The 12,233-nt window shown below is 40.4% G+C and overlaps 1 protein-coding gene across 1 annotated transcript in view; it reads right to left on the bottom strand.

The window, feature by feature from the left end:
- Positions 1–4,537: 4,537 nt before the first annotated feature.
- The window catches only part of Setbp1 (SET binding protein 1), a 377,571-nt gene continuing 369,875 nt past the window's right edge, over positions 4,538–12,233 (bottom strand). The window contains exon 7 of the mRNA XM_063231756.1: positions 4,538–4,933. The gene's annotated coding sequence lies outside the window, so the exon portion shown is untranslated. The remainder of the gene's footprint in view (positions 4,934–12,233) is intronic.

Here is a 12,233-nt window from a genome sequence, read left to right on the forward strand (position 1 = left end):
TTGACTCATTGACAGAAAAAGTATGCAAACAAACAACTAAGTGCACTGAAATTGAGTTCAATTAAAGAAAAATTGACAGGGTATGATGGATGGACACATAGACAAATAACACATAATTGTATGCTTGTTGGGAAAGCTAAAGTAATTTTCAAGCAGAATATGGACAGTTTCAATGAGGAAGCTGAGCTGAATTGTGTCAAAGGTGGTCACAGCGTATCCAGAGTACAGGGAGGAAAGGGAATCCCACATGGAGGGACCGTGTGAAACGGGAAGGGAGTGTGGCAGTTGCTTCAAGGTTGATAAGTGGAGCAGATGGAAGTAAAGTAAGAAAATGAGTGGGTGATCTAATCAGTTCCCCAAAAATGCTGTTACAGAGATATGAGTTACTGTTCCTGTGCCCAAAGAGATCTAAAGACAGGTTGTAGGTCAAGAAGTAATATGATTTAATTATCATTTTACAAGAATGAGCCTGACTACTGTGAATGAGGCATTAGCAGAGGACAGTAAGAATGTAGGCCGACTATTTAGACAAACATTTCGGGAGAGTATACGAAGGTTACTAAAAGCTCAGATAGTAATTTGCCATCATGTGTTTGAAACAACATTGATTTAGGAACCACGTGGATCCAGGATGCTACTAATGACCCATGCTAAGTCATTTAACACACTTATGCCTGTTCCCTGTTATAAAACACAAATAATATTTTCATGCCCCATGATTATTGTGAGAGAATAAGCTGAGACAGTTTTAAAAGCATCTAATACAATGACTCGTATACATAGGGACTCAATAATTAGCAGGTAGTGTAAAGGTGCGGTAATCAGCATGAAACATATAAGATCATGACCAAACCCCAAGTGGAGTCTACTGGATATGTCTCAGTTCCTGTTTTCATCCTCAGAGTTAAACACAGAAGAATCAAGAATATACCTTTCTTTCTACAAAAATGAACAGGTAGATGTTTCATGCTAAGCACTGTGTATGTGTGTGTGTGTTTGTCTGTGTGTATACATGATAGATAACTATAAAGCTAATCTCTGTGAATTCATCAAAAGAACAGTTTGTATGTTCATTGTTTGATTGATCATTTTTTATGCCTGAATCTTGTAATATGAACAACTTCTTTTAAGGTAAAAAATACAATGTATGAACTAGTGTTGATTTTCCATGTTTTTTGAAATTCTGTATCATTTTTATCTTTGTCTTTAAAATTTTAAAAATGAATAGGTAGATAACTAATGTGAGAGAAAGGTAATAAATTCAAGTGGAAATACACAGTGTAGTTTGCCAGATGCCTCAGAACTTCAATTTAGAAGTTTTTGTTCATAAGACTTGAGAATCAAAAGTATACTGGTATCAATTGGAGGTTCAGAATTGGTTATGACTGCATAAAAAGAGACTATGAGATGAAGAGAGAAGGTGCCCTTTCAGAAGAACCCCAGCATTTAGAGAACAGGGTGAGCAACAGAAGCTCATGAATGGTAGAGAAATGGGAGAAAGTGTGATGGCCACAGATACTAAGGGATGAGAACACGTGAGGGTGAAGGACATCGTAAATAGCACTGACTATAAAGGGCAAACTATACTAGACAGTTGCAGGATCAGATTCATTTGGGTCAGAAGTCACAGGCACTGTGAAGAAGACACTGGCTCAAGGAGTTTTCTCAGGTTGTTGAGGACTAGAAGGCTTGTTCCAGTGATAGAGAAATAAGCAGACGAGAGAATGGCAAAGATGAATGGAACATGTTATAAGTAAAAGAATGTGAAACAAAGGGAAGGCATGGGTAAGGAGGTAGAGACTGACGGGGGTTTAAAAAGTAGGGGAAATGGAAGTGTTTACCAGTTTTAGCAGAATAGGAAAGAATTGATATGTGAAGATAAGTGCAAAAATTAGGTAACAACAGGTGATACACTCGGTCTTAAGTGTTGGAACCAACTCCTGTAAGCATGCCAGGTGTAGCAGGCAGAATGATTTTACCAAAGATGTCCATACTCTAAGTTTTGGAATCTATGAATATGTTGTTTCATATGATGAAACGAAATTTACTAGTGTGATTAAGGTTTGGAACCTTCAGAGAGGAAGACTATCCTGGTCAATACTGGTCAGTGTATTTTGTAATGGTTGATACATTGTGCCAATTTAAGAAATTTAGATGCTTAAGTAACTTAGCACTTCTATATCCTGGGGTGTAGAGGACATCCCTAGGGTAGCTGTTATGGTCCAGGATGTTGTTTTATCATGTCAAATTGAGAAGTTTAGAAGCTTTTAAGCAACTCAGCCGGAGGGGCAAGGCTCTCACTTGGTAAACATTCTGAGCTGTGCATGAAGAGGGCTGATGTGAGTGCTATAACCTGCTCCAGGGCAGGTAGCCTGCTTACAATACAAGGGACAAAAGGAGGCTTGTTCCCTCTGTCTTTTTCTCTTGTTACCTATGCTGTCTTTTGCTGCCTTGAAGTGTTGCCCCTGTGCCATGCCACCTTGTCTTGAAGCCAGGTGATTACGGACTGAAACCTCCAGAAACTGTGAGTTAAGTAAACCTTTCCTTTCTTAACTTTGGGCCCAACGTGAGAAAGGTAAGTAAGACACACTCTAATCATGTGAGTCCTTAAAAACAGAGACGTTTCTCTGACTGAACTTAGAGAGATTTGACACAAAGAAAAATTAAATAAACGCAAGTGTGAGAGGGATGGCACCCAGTGTCATCAAGGGGTTACATGGAAACCATAAGAAACACAGAGCAAAGGCCAGGTTCTGGGTGAGGAGCCCAGAAAAAGGGACCTAAAATTGAAAGGAACTATATTTGCCCAATAACCTAAATGAACTTTGGAGTAGATTTATTACTTAGGCCTCAGAAAGAAGCACCTCTTTGCTGACAGTTTGATTTCAGTCTGTGAGATGAAACAGAGATTCAGCTGAGACATAGTATATCCAGCCTTGTCCCAGAGAACTAGCTGTTAAATTTTTGGTAATTTGTTACAGCATCAACAGCAAATGAATACATCTGTTGACCATCTCCAGGGAGAAGGGCTGATGTGGCCATGAGCCCACGGGCCCAATCCCTTGGGCCTGTTTTTCAGTTTCTTACCCAGTAGGACTTTTCATCTGCACTGATAGTCTGAGCACTTACTGCATATTTATACTGCAAAGGTGCAAGCAAAGACTGTCCCAAAGTAATGCTAAGACAGGCAAGAACCAAAAGCAATTTTTACCTTCAGTTTACTTTTTCCTGCTATTTTTACCCAACCTAATATACCACTTACTCTGGGATTCCTTACTTGTGGTGGTTGTTATTTCCTGGGATCCGTACTAAACTTTTGATTCTGTGGATTTTCCAGAGTTGGTCTAGGGAAGGGAAGCAGGCACTACCTAATTTCTTCATCTTGGCACAATGTAACACTTGATTCTATTCATTGTAACAGAACCTCATGATCTCCCTTAATCAGTTACCAACTATCCATCGTTTGCACTACTAGCAAAGAGGCATAATATATAGTAATTGCTGAAGGGTATATAGCTAGCAGGTGAAAACTGTTTGATCGTGGTTGTTTCTAAATTTTAAACTGGGTCTCTTAATCAGGGTAATACACTGCCATGCATTGATTTACATTTTCACTCTTTTACTTAATGAAGAAAGAAAAATGTGGATGCTGGGTGAAGACATTCAAGGAGTAGTGGTCTTGAAGGGCAGAGGAAGTGGTCGTGTCCTGTTGACAGCTTTCTCTTCTGCGAGCTCCAGAGTAGGCCAATGTATGGGGATAAAACACTGAAAATTTTAAAAAAGTCACAGGGAGACTGACTTCTTTCTAGAGCTTTCTCAAGCTCATGGCAGGGACATTTTATTGTAATCATGGTTGATTATGAACAAGAATTTTAAAGGCAGCTGTCACCTGGGATAAAGCCCTGGGTGTGAGCCTGTTATCTACCATTGCCAGCTGCATTATTTTGGCAAGCTCACTTAAACTACTCTGCCTCAGTTTCCTCATCAGGAAAAATAGAGATACTGATGTTTTTCCTGTGGCAGATGTCTGAATAATATGATTCCTTAGGGTTCCTCTAGCCTGAAATGCTAAATCCTGTGATTGATAATGGAGCCTCAGAGAGGCTGTGCTGTAGACAGTAAAATTGGGAACCATGCCACAGGAAAAGATTTTTCCACCTAAAAAATGAATCTTTTCATGTTTTGCATTTGAGTAAAGCTGACTTCTTAAATATTTCCCTCTAGTTAATCCAGTTTGACAAGCAATAATGAACTTCCCTCCTTTTTTACCTTTCTGAGAATAATGTGCTATCCTAGATCTGCTTTGTCACTGCATGTCACAGAGGAACTCCATAAAGCTAACGTATGACCCAGGTGTCAAAATATCATTTCAGGAAATAACTAGGAAATGAATTTTGACCATCAGGATACAGCCCATCATTCAGTCCAGGGAGTCTCACTGCTTCCTGTGGCTCACTTGGCTCTGAAAATAGAATCCTAGAGCAAACCTGGAGGAAGCAATTAATTGTATAAAATAACACAAAGATTTTTCCCCGAATTGCAGGATCAAGTTTATTCAAAACCTCTTGGGACTTTTAAGGGTTTTTTTTTTCCTCTGTAGTGAGGAAGTCTAAACCAGCTACAAAAAAATGATCACTGGTCCAACTGCTGCTGGGCCAGGGAAGTGAAGATGGGAAGCTCCACTGAGACATTTGACACAATCTGTCTTCAATTTCATTTTCATCCATTATAAGCTGAGGTCAGAAGGCCGCTTTTCTTCTTCCTTACCTCCCTCTTTTCTTCTTTCTCACTTTCTTTTCTTTCTGGATTTAGGATCTTAATTTTGTTACTTTTACGGTTTTTGGTTTTTGACCAAGACTGAGCATTTCTGAAGAGCAAATTTTGATGGGAGAGACATGAAGAAAGAAGTCACTAGTTATGCCTGGGAATTGCCCTAGAAAATACAAAATGAAAGAATCATATAAACAGTAATTATGATAACGAAGTTAACAGGTAACAGAGAATTAGATTGGCAAGACATCTGTCCTTTCTGACTCCAAGATTTTAAGATTCTGTAAAAACTACAACTACACTCTTATTATTTAATGCAAAAAATACTAGCAGTCATAATAATGAAAACCCACTTAAATATTATGATTTTAAATTTTTCAAAGTGCTCTCCCCATTTTTTTAAATTGCATTTGCCCCTCATTAACATTAGGCAAGCTGGTGACCTTAGTCCTTACTTTGCTGACACTGGAGACAGTTGGACCTCAGAGATGGTCCTGATGTTGCTCCGATGGTCATTAAAAGACTTAGGATTGAAGCTAAACGTTTTGATTTGTTTGAGCTTTTTGTTGCCTATGATATCAGAACCTTTCATGAAAGAAAAATTTAATGGCACACAAGAGGAGAGGACAATGGTGAAAGAGATAGAAAGAAAAAGCGTGAAAGGAAGATGAAGAGGACCAAGAGTCAGGTTTTGATTTCTGGCACTTTGGTTCTGGGGCTCACATCCAGTCCTGCTGCTCAGGAGCTACCTGCAGTAAATGCTTGTGTCCCTGCATGTGGGCAAGATCACAGGCTAAACTTTTCAACCGATTTCTTCTGTTTGAGTGGCAGACAGAAGTGATGTTTTCAATGAAATCAGTTCACCCAGAGTGCGTCAAATTCCCACAACAAGGTAACCAAATAGGTCACTTTCCTACACTTTAATGCATAATTATCTTCCATTTGCCTTCACAGTTAATGGAATTTATTTCATGGAAGAAAAACAGTGTCCAGCATGGCTGGGTTATACCCTGATGCCAACTCTAAAATATCCTGTTGTCCTCGCAGCTTGAGAGACAAGTAAGGAGAGTGTTGCTTGTGATGGAAATGTCAGCATGACTGTCCAGAACAACCATCTGGAGTCTGATGCCAGGTAGAGAACAAGCCTGCCAGCCTCAGATCAGACCAACTACCAATATCTGGAAGGTAAGGGCTTTAGAGAGACATGAAAAGAAAATTGACCAAAACCAACAAAGTCAAATTCTTCTTTGGAAAGAAGTCATATATTTTAGTTAGGATGGTGCTGGCTGATGCTGGAACTAATAGCTTGGAAGCCTAGATACCATGTTGTTGAATCACAATTGTAAGTTATAAGGTTGGAATAGAACATTTAAGTTTTTAAAGAATGTGTACCTGAAGGATCTTGGCTGTGCCTCACAATGATCACAGGAGTGATAAGTCAAACTAAAACACAAACTGTCTAGATGCCTGACCATGGCCACACCTGATTTGGCTGTCAACTCAGAGCTTCACTAGGCCTCTTGATGGCTGTCTAGGCCTCTCTTTTCTCACTTCTGCACTGATTGTTCTGTGTCTTGGGAGAGGGTTCTCTCTCAGGTCTTGTGATCAGGGGAATCTGTTGGCATCTCTAGGGTTGTAGGACAAAGCTATGACATGGAGTACAATTCTTGATCTTCAGGCAGTCATTCCAAGCACAGGTAGTGTGGTACCTTTCAAAGGACACATTCTGCCAGAAACAGGGCCAGTTCTATGAAATATACACCCATAACTCACTCTTCTCTGTCCCCAGGTCCATGCTCATCAGTTTCCATACCTGTTCTCGGTGCTGAATGTACTCTCCCTTTTCATTGTTTGGCTTGCTCCAGAATGGATGGATTTTGAACTTGTATTGTCTATAGCACTATATTCCTTGCTCTCAACCCAGAGCCTATTATTATACAGTTTTACGTTTCAGACCCCATCCCTACTTTTCAAGCTTTACTGTTGCTCATATCAGTTTTGACTTTGTTTAGGTTCCTTCCTTGGACTGGCATTTTTGGCTCTGCTCTGGACCCACCACATAGTCTATGTTTGTCCTCCCTGGTTTTTAGTAAACACCTTTTTTCAACCAACTAGATTCACAGACCCTAATTAGTTCAACAAATCCTCAGGGGGCACCTGCTAGGCGTTGCTGCACAAGGCAGTGCTGTCTCAGCAATGCTGGGAGGAACTGAGGTCTTTATTCTTGGTCTGGTGAAGAGAGAAGCCACTGAGGCATTTTATCTTAACATCTAGTCTCTATTGCAGTGGTTCCAAGGCAGAATAAATGTAGCTGGACAGCATTCTTCGTTTGGAAGTAGTATAACTACTTAATGGATTCAGGAGGAGGGCTCCATTGCAATTCTTCATTTCCTTTGTCTATTGTTGCAGGTTTTCATTAACCTTTGAGGTTGTCTTCATTTTGTGGTTTGCATTTTAAGCATTTTCTGGTTTAGAAACTGCCTAGCAAATAACTTCTTTTGATCCAACTGTTTCCCTCAATTACTATTATATTTAACTCTTTTGTAAAATAACAAACTCCACACCCCTTGAATATCTCAGGCCACCATCCCACCCATCTGTGGTCCTTATGGTTCAGGATCTCATTTAGGAAGTGAGCTCCATTCCCTTAAGGAAATAATCCTCTAATGCTAGACTTTTGCTTCTCTCCTTAGCTAGGCAGCTTCTCTCTCTCTCTCTCTCTCTCTCTCTCTCTCTCTCTCTCTCTCTCTCCCAGTTCTACCTGAAATGAAGAAAGAAACAGAGAAAGAAGAAGGGACAAAGAAAAGGAGAGAAAGAAGGAAGGAGGAAAGGAAGGAGAAAAGGATGGAGGGAGGAAGGGGCTAAGAGAATGGACAGATACTTTGAAAAATCATGATGTGACTTTCTAAACATAGCAGCTCAAATCCCAGGAATATTCAGCCTTTTCTCCACAGATTCTTCATTAAATGTACAAATTCTACATTCATTATCCAGTTCAAGATGATCTTTAATTTTCTCACTTAAAGGACTAGGATTTTCTAGATTTGGCTCAAAGACAACTTTGGATAAAACAGTAATATCAAAGCTTTGAAGTGTATTAATGTTAAAATAACTAACAATTATGGATTACTACACATGTGCTAAACACTAAAAAGTTATTTTTCTTTTGTTCTTTTATGTATATTTACCACAATGGTATGAGAAGAGTGTGTTATGATTCTTATACAAGAGGAGAGTGTGAGGTTAACGGATAAAGTATCTTGCTTTTTTGAGGTGCTACCACTAGGAAATGGTAGAACAAGACTACATACAGATTTCTGTGACTCCATAGCATTTATTTTCTCTTAAGTCTTAAACCACCCATACTCTTTACTTCCATGTCTTTTCCCTTCCACACATTCTCCTACTCTCTCTGCCTTTGCCAGATCTCTCATCAGCATCCTGCCATCATTCCCTCCATTCTGTAACTTCTGTCTAGGGGGGAAAGAACTCTGATAAAAATACTTGCACTTACATATCTCATAAGTCATTAATCCTATGGGTTAACATACCTCCTATTCATTTATGGCTCTGGAACAATTATTTCTCACCCTTACAAAATAGGTCCCATGTCTGTGAACAAGGCAAATCTATGTTCCTGAGCACAATACAGCCCATGTGCACAAAATAAGAATGTGCAATGCATTCTGAGAACCCAGAAGAAGAGGTTTATATCACATTTCTGGAAAGAGAGTCTGGGAAGGAAGTAAGAACACCATTCATGACTCCTGAAGCATGTACACCCCAACATTAATTCAACTCATTATTATGGAGAACCCATCTTATGGAAAGCACATACTATGAATACACATTGGTGGAAGAAAAGTGGAGCTAGTCCCCAACTCATGGAGCTTCCCGACTGATGAAGAGAACAGATGTCAAACATATAAATATATAAAATAAGTATTTCATCGTAAAAAATCAAAATGTATACTACAAAGGAAAATAACTTGGGTGTCTGTGGAGGGGAGCCTTCTTGAAAGAAAGTGTGCTGGTGTGCACAGAAAAATTCTGTTTAGAAAGATGATACTGAATGGTGACATTGAGAGCCTGGTAGTAATAGAGGCGAGCAAAATATTGGCCAAGCAGCAGCAAGTGAGAACTCCAGAACCATAATCAGTGCATTTCAGGAGCTGAGAGGAGGCCAGCATGGCTGGAGTGCAGAAGGGAAAAAGCAGCAAGCAAATGTTGACAGGCAGCAGGTGGGGCCTGAGCAGGAAAGAGAACAGCTTTGACTTCTGTGCCTTGGGGCTGGGTGGGTGGGAAAGGTTATGGAGGAGAACTGGGAATGAAGCTCAGCTGGCAGTGAGGGCAGCCTGTAATATCAGGCTTAGACCTGGAGCCCTACATTGGGTAAGGAAATAGATGAAGACTAATCAAATGCAAAAAACAAAGCCCTTAATTCTGAGCTTGCTATAGTGAGGAAGTCAGTGTCCCACAAGTTGTCTTGGCAAAAACTTTGACACAGACAGAGGAAGGAGAGCTTGGTGGTGGAAAAAGAGGCAGCTGCAGGTGTTCTGATGAGGGCAGCTGTAGGTGGGCAAGGGGCCTCCTGGGGACTGGCTAAAGGAGAAGGTGTGGCTTTTTCTAGTCGATCACAAATTGGAATTATGCAAAAATGAGCAATGTGTCACTTACTAATCAAGTCTTAGCTATATGGAGCTGATTGTTTACAGAAGTTTCGGCTCAGCTTCCTGGGTTGTCATCAGAGAGCGATCAGGCTTCCTGCAAAACCAACTCACAGCAGGCTGGTCTCCTGGGCTGTAGACAAGGGGTTGGTTTCCGGCAGGTTGTAGGTCAGAGTTCTGTTTTTATATATGAGTTGGCCCTTGTCCCTTTGTATAATTCAGGCCAGAGTATACTTGCAGCACAGGATTCACATGGGAAGGGAAGCACTGCAGGCTGGAAAGGTACACAGAAGAGCTGCCTCTGGAGTTTGGACCTAATCTTCCAGGCCAGTCAGCACCAAATAATTTTGTTTGCACACCACTGGCCATAAAATGATCTTGAGCATGCATCTCAAATACATCTGTCTTTGCATAGTTTTGAACTTTACATGTGTTCCATGTAACATTTTAAAGAAAATGTTCACATTTTAAAGAAAATATAAATGAGGTTTCTACACATTGTTACTAACTGTCCCAAAATTTTGCAAAGAACTGCATTATCACATAACTGGAAATTTTGTCAAAGAATTAGAGTTTGACTTCATGTTCTCAAAGTAATTTTTTCTTTAACTTTTAAATTCGAAAATGATCATAATTTCAACTGTGTAGTTTCTCTTAATCCAGCATCCAACATTCCAACATCCGCCTTGCCCTCACAGAGAGTGTGGTCTCAAGGTTGACATTAGTCTGCTGCTAACTGTGGTGGATGTTAGCACATTTGGAACATACTTCTTAAAGACTTACAATACGTTTCACCCACCTTAGTACGTCTGCTTAGGTTCTTGCTATTACTAGCCTACTCTTCTTGTCTAGGTTGTTATTATTACTTTGATGTAGGACATATTCTGGTTAAGATTAGGAAACGTGTCAGCCCTCCTTTATCTGACTTGCTCATACTTACCAGATGAGAATTACCTTCAATCAGTATGATTTTTTGGTAGTAAACCTTGTGTAGGTTTGTTGTCTACCTGTGAGGCTGACTTAGATACTACAGCTAGCATAATGCTAAGTCCACTTAACTGCAATATGTTTTAGAATCTTAATACCAGTGAGGGTTCCTGGGCAGCCATCATTAGTTCTTGAAAACCATGTTTCACTTTCTTTTGTTGTAAATATCTAACCTGATCTGAAGTCTGAGTGACTTAAGGCAAGCTGTCATAAAGACCCATGTTGTTTTATATCAGTAGAGGTTGGCTCTTTCAGGAAAGATTGATTTTTACTGCTTTTTATGGAAAAGATAGCTATAGAAGTCCGAGTATTTCCTTCCCAGAATCCTGGTGCATATACTGCCTCTTAAAGATCTTCAGAAGTTGAGAGCCACTGGAAGTTAACTGGCATCTGCCGGGGTCACTATCCTGAGGGCTTGACTCTGACAGGCATGTGTTTCTACGGGAGGTAAAGGAAACTGGCAGAAGACTGTTGTAGCAGTTTGGGTGAGACATGGCCATACAGTGGTGGTGGAGGGGAGAGATGGCCATGAAGTTTCAGGGGGATGGGTATCAGGGTTCTGTGACCTCAGAACCCTGGCAGGTTGGTGGCTGGACTCCTGCCAGACAGGTTTGCATTGAGAGATTGCCTGAAGGAATTGCACACTACTGTCAGAGCAATTTGAGCTGTATTTTGCAGACAAGTCACATTTTAGATAGAAGAGATTGACACTATCCTGTCTGCAGTCACTTGTGTTGAGTGCTGAAGTCCTACTGCTCACCAAGAGGCCATATAAATTTGGGACTGTTTCCTTCCTGGGATTCCTCTTAGAGGCCTGTCCTAGAAGTGCAGCTCCCTGGAGAGCCACTACTTGGTCTCACTGTGAAGGAAAGGCCATCCTCACACAAGCCAAGGAAGAGTCACTTGGTGACAGATAGGAACAGCCAGGGAACTGGAGATTTCTTTTCCCTTCCCATTCCCTACATTCGTACTGTTTGGATGACCATTCTCTACCAGATTGAAAGGAGGATCTAAATATAGAACAAAAACAACAACAAAATTAATATGGACTGCTTCTACCCTCCTTCCCATTTAACTAGATTACTAGTTATGTTACTTGTCATGTATTAGAGGTGTAATGATGCACATCATAGGAAGAGACCTATGGGTGATATCATAGGGAGCCAGCACCCAGTGCCAGTGCTCTACGCTAACATAAGAGAAAAAGTGTTGACCTTTGGTTATGGTGGTATCCTCAGTATCTAAAGCACTGCATGTCAGTCATTGTCCATTTGTTGCATAAATAAACTAAAAGATGAATGACTAGAGTCTTTCTGGATAGGCTCTTGTGTCTCCTTCGACGTCTCCAAAGACACTGTCTTCATTATGTCCCAAGATGGCACTTTGTACCATTTGGCAACTATATTAAGAGCAAGTTCTCCTTGTTCTGTAATAAAATATTCCTTGTAATTCTATTTGTGGTCTTAAGTTTTCACTGATGGGGTAGAGAAATTGGACCGAGAACAAGGCTCCCCCTCCTTTTCTCCATGACAAATTTTTGGATCCTGGAAGCAGTTACTTTCCCACTGAGATTTCTGTAAGGGCTAACTCCAACTGTTTTATTCAACCATTTCTCTTAGGTATGATTTGGTTTCCAGATCTTTTCAGCTCATCCATCCTTTTGATTCGTAATACTGTACTGATAGTCTTAGCAGGACTGGTAGCTGTAGTTGTAATGTCACTAGCCATGTGTGTAGCGCTGGCAGACTTGCTAATAATGTTTTCCACTTGGATAATGGCTAGTAAAATACTTTCACAGACACTGTCTCA

This window comes from Cavia porcellus, unplaced genomic scaffold (genome assembly GCF_034190915.1).
Source record: "Cavia porcellus strain 051 isolate PalLab524CR breed Dunkin Hartley unplaced genomic scaffold, mCavPor4.1 scaffold_20, whole genome shotgun sequence".
Classification (NCBI taxonomy): Eukaryota; Metazoa; Chordata; class Mammalia; order Rodentia; family Caviidae; genus Cavia; species Cavia porcellus.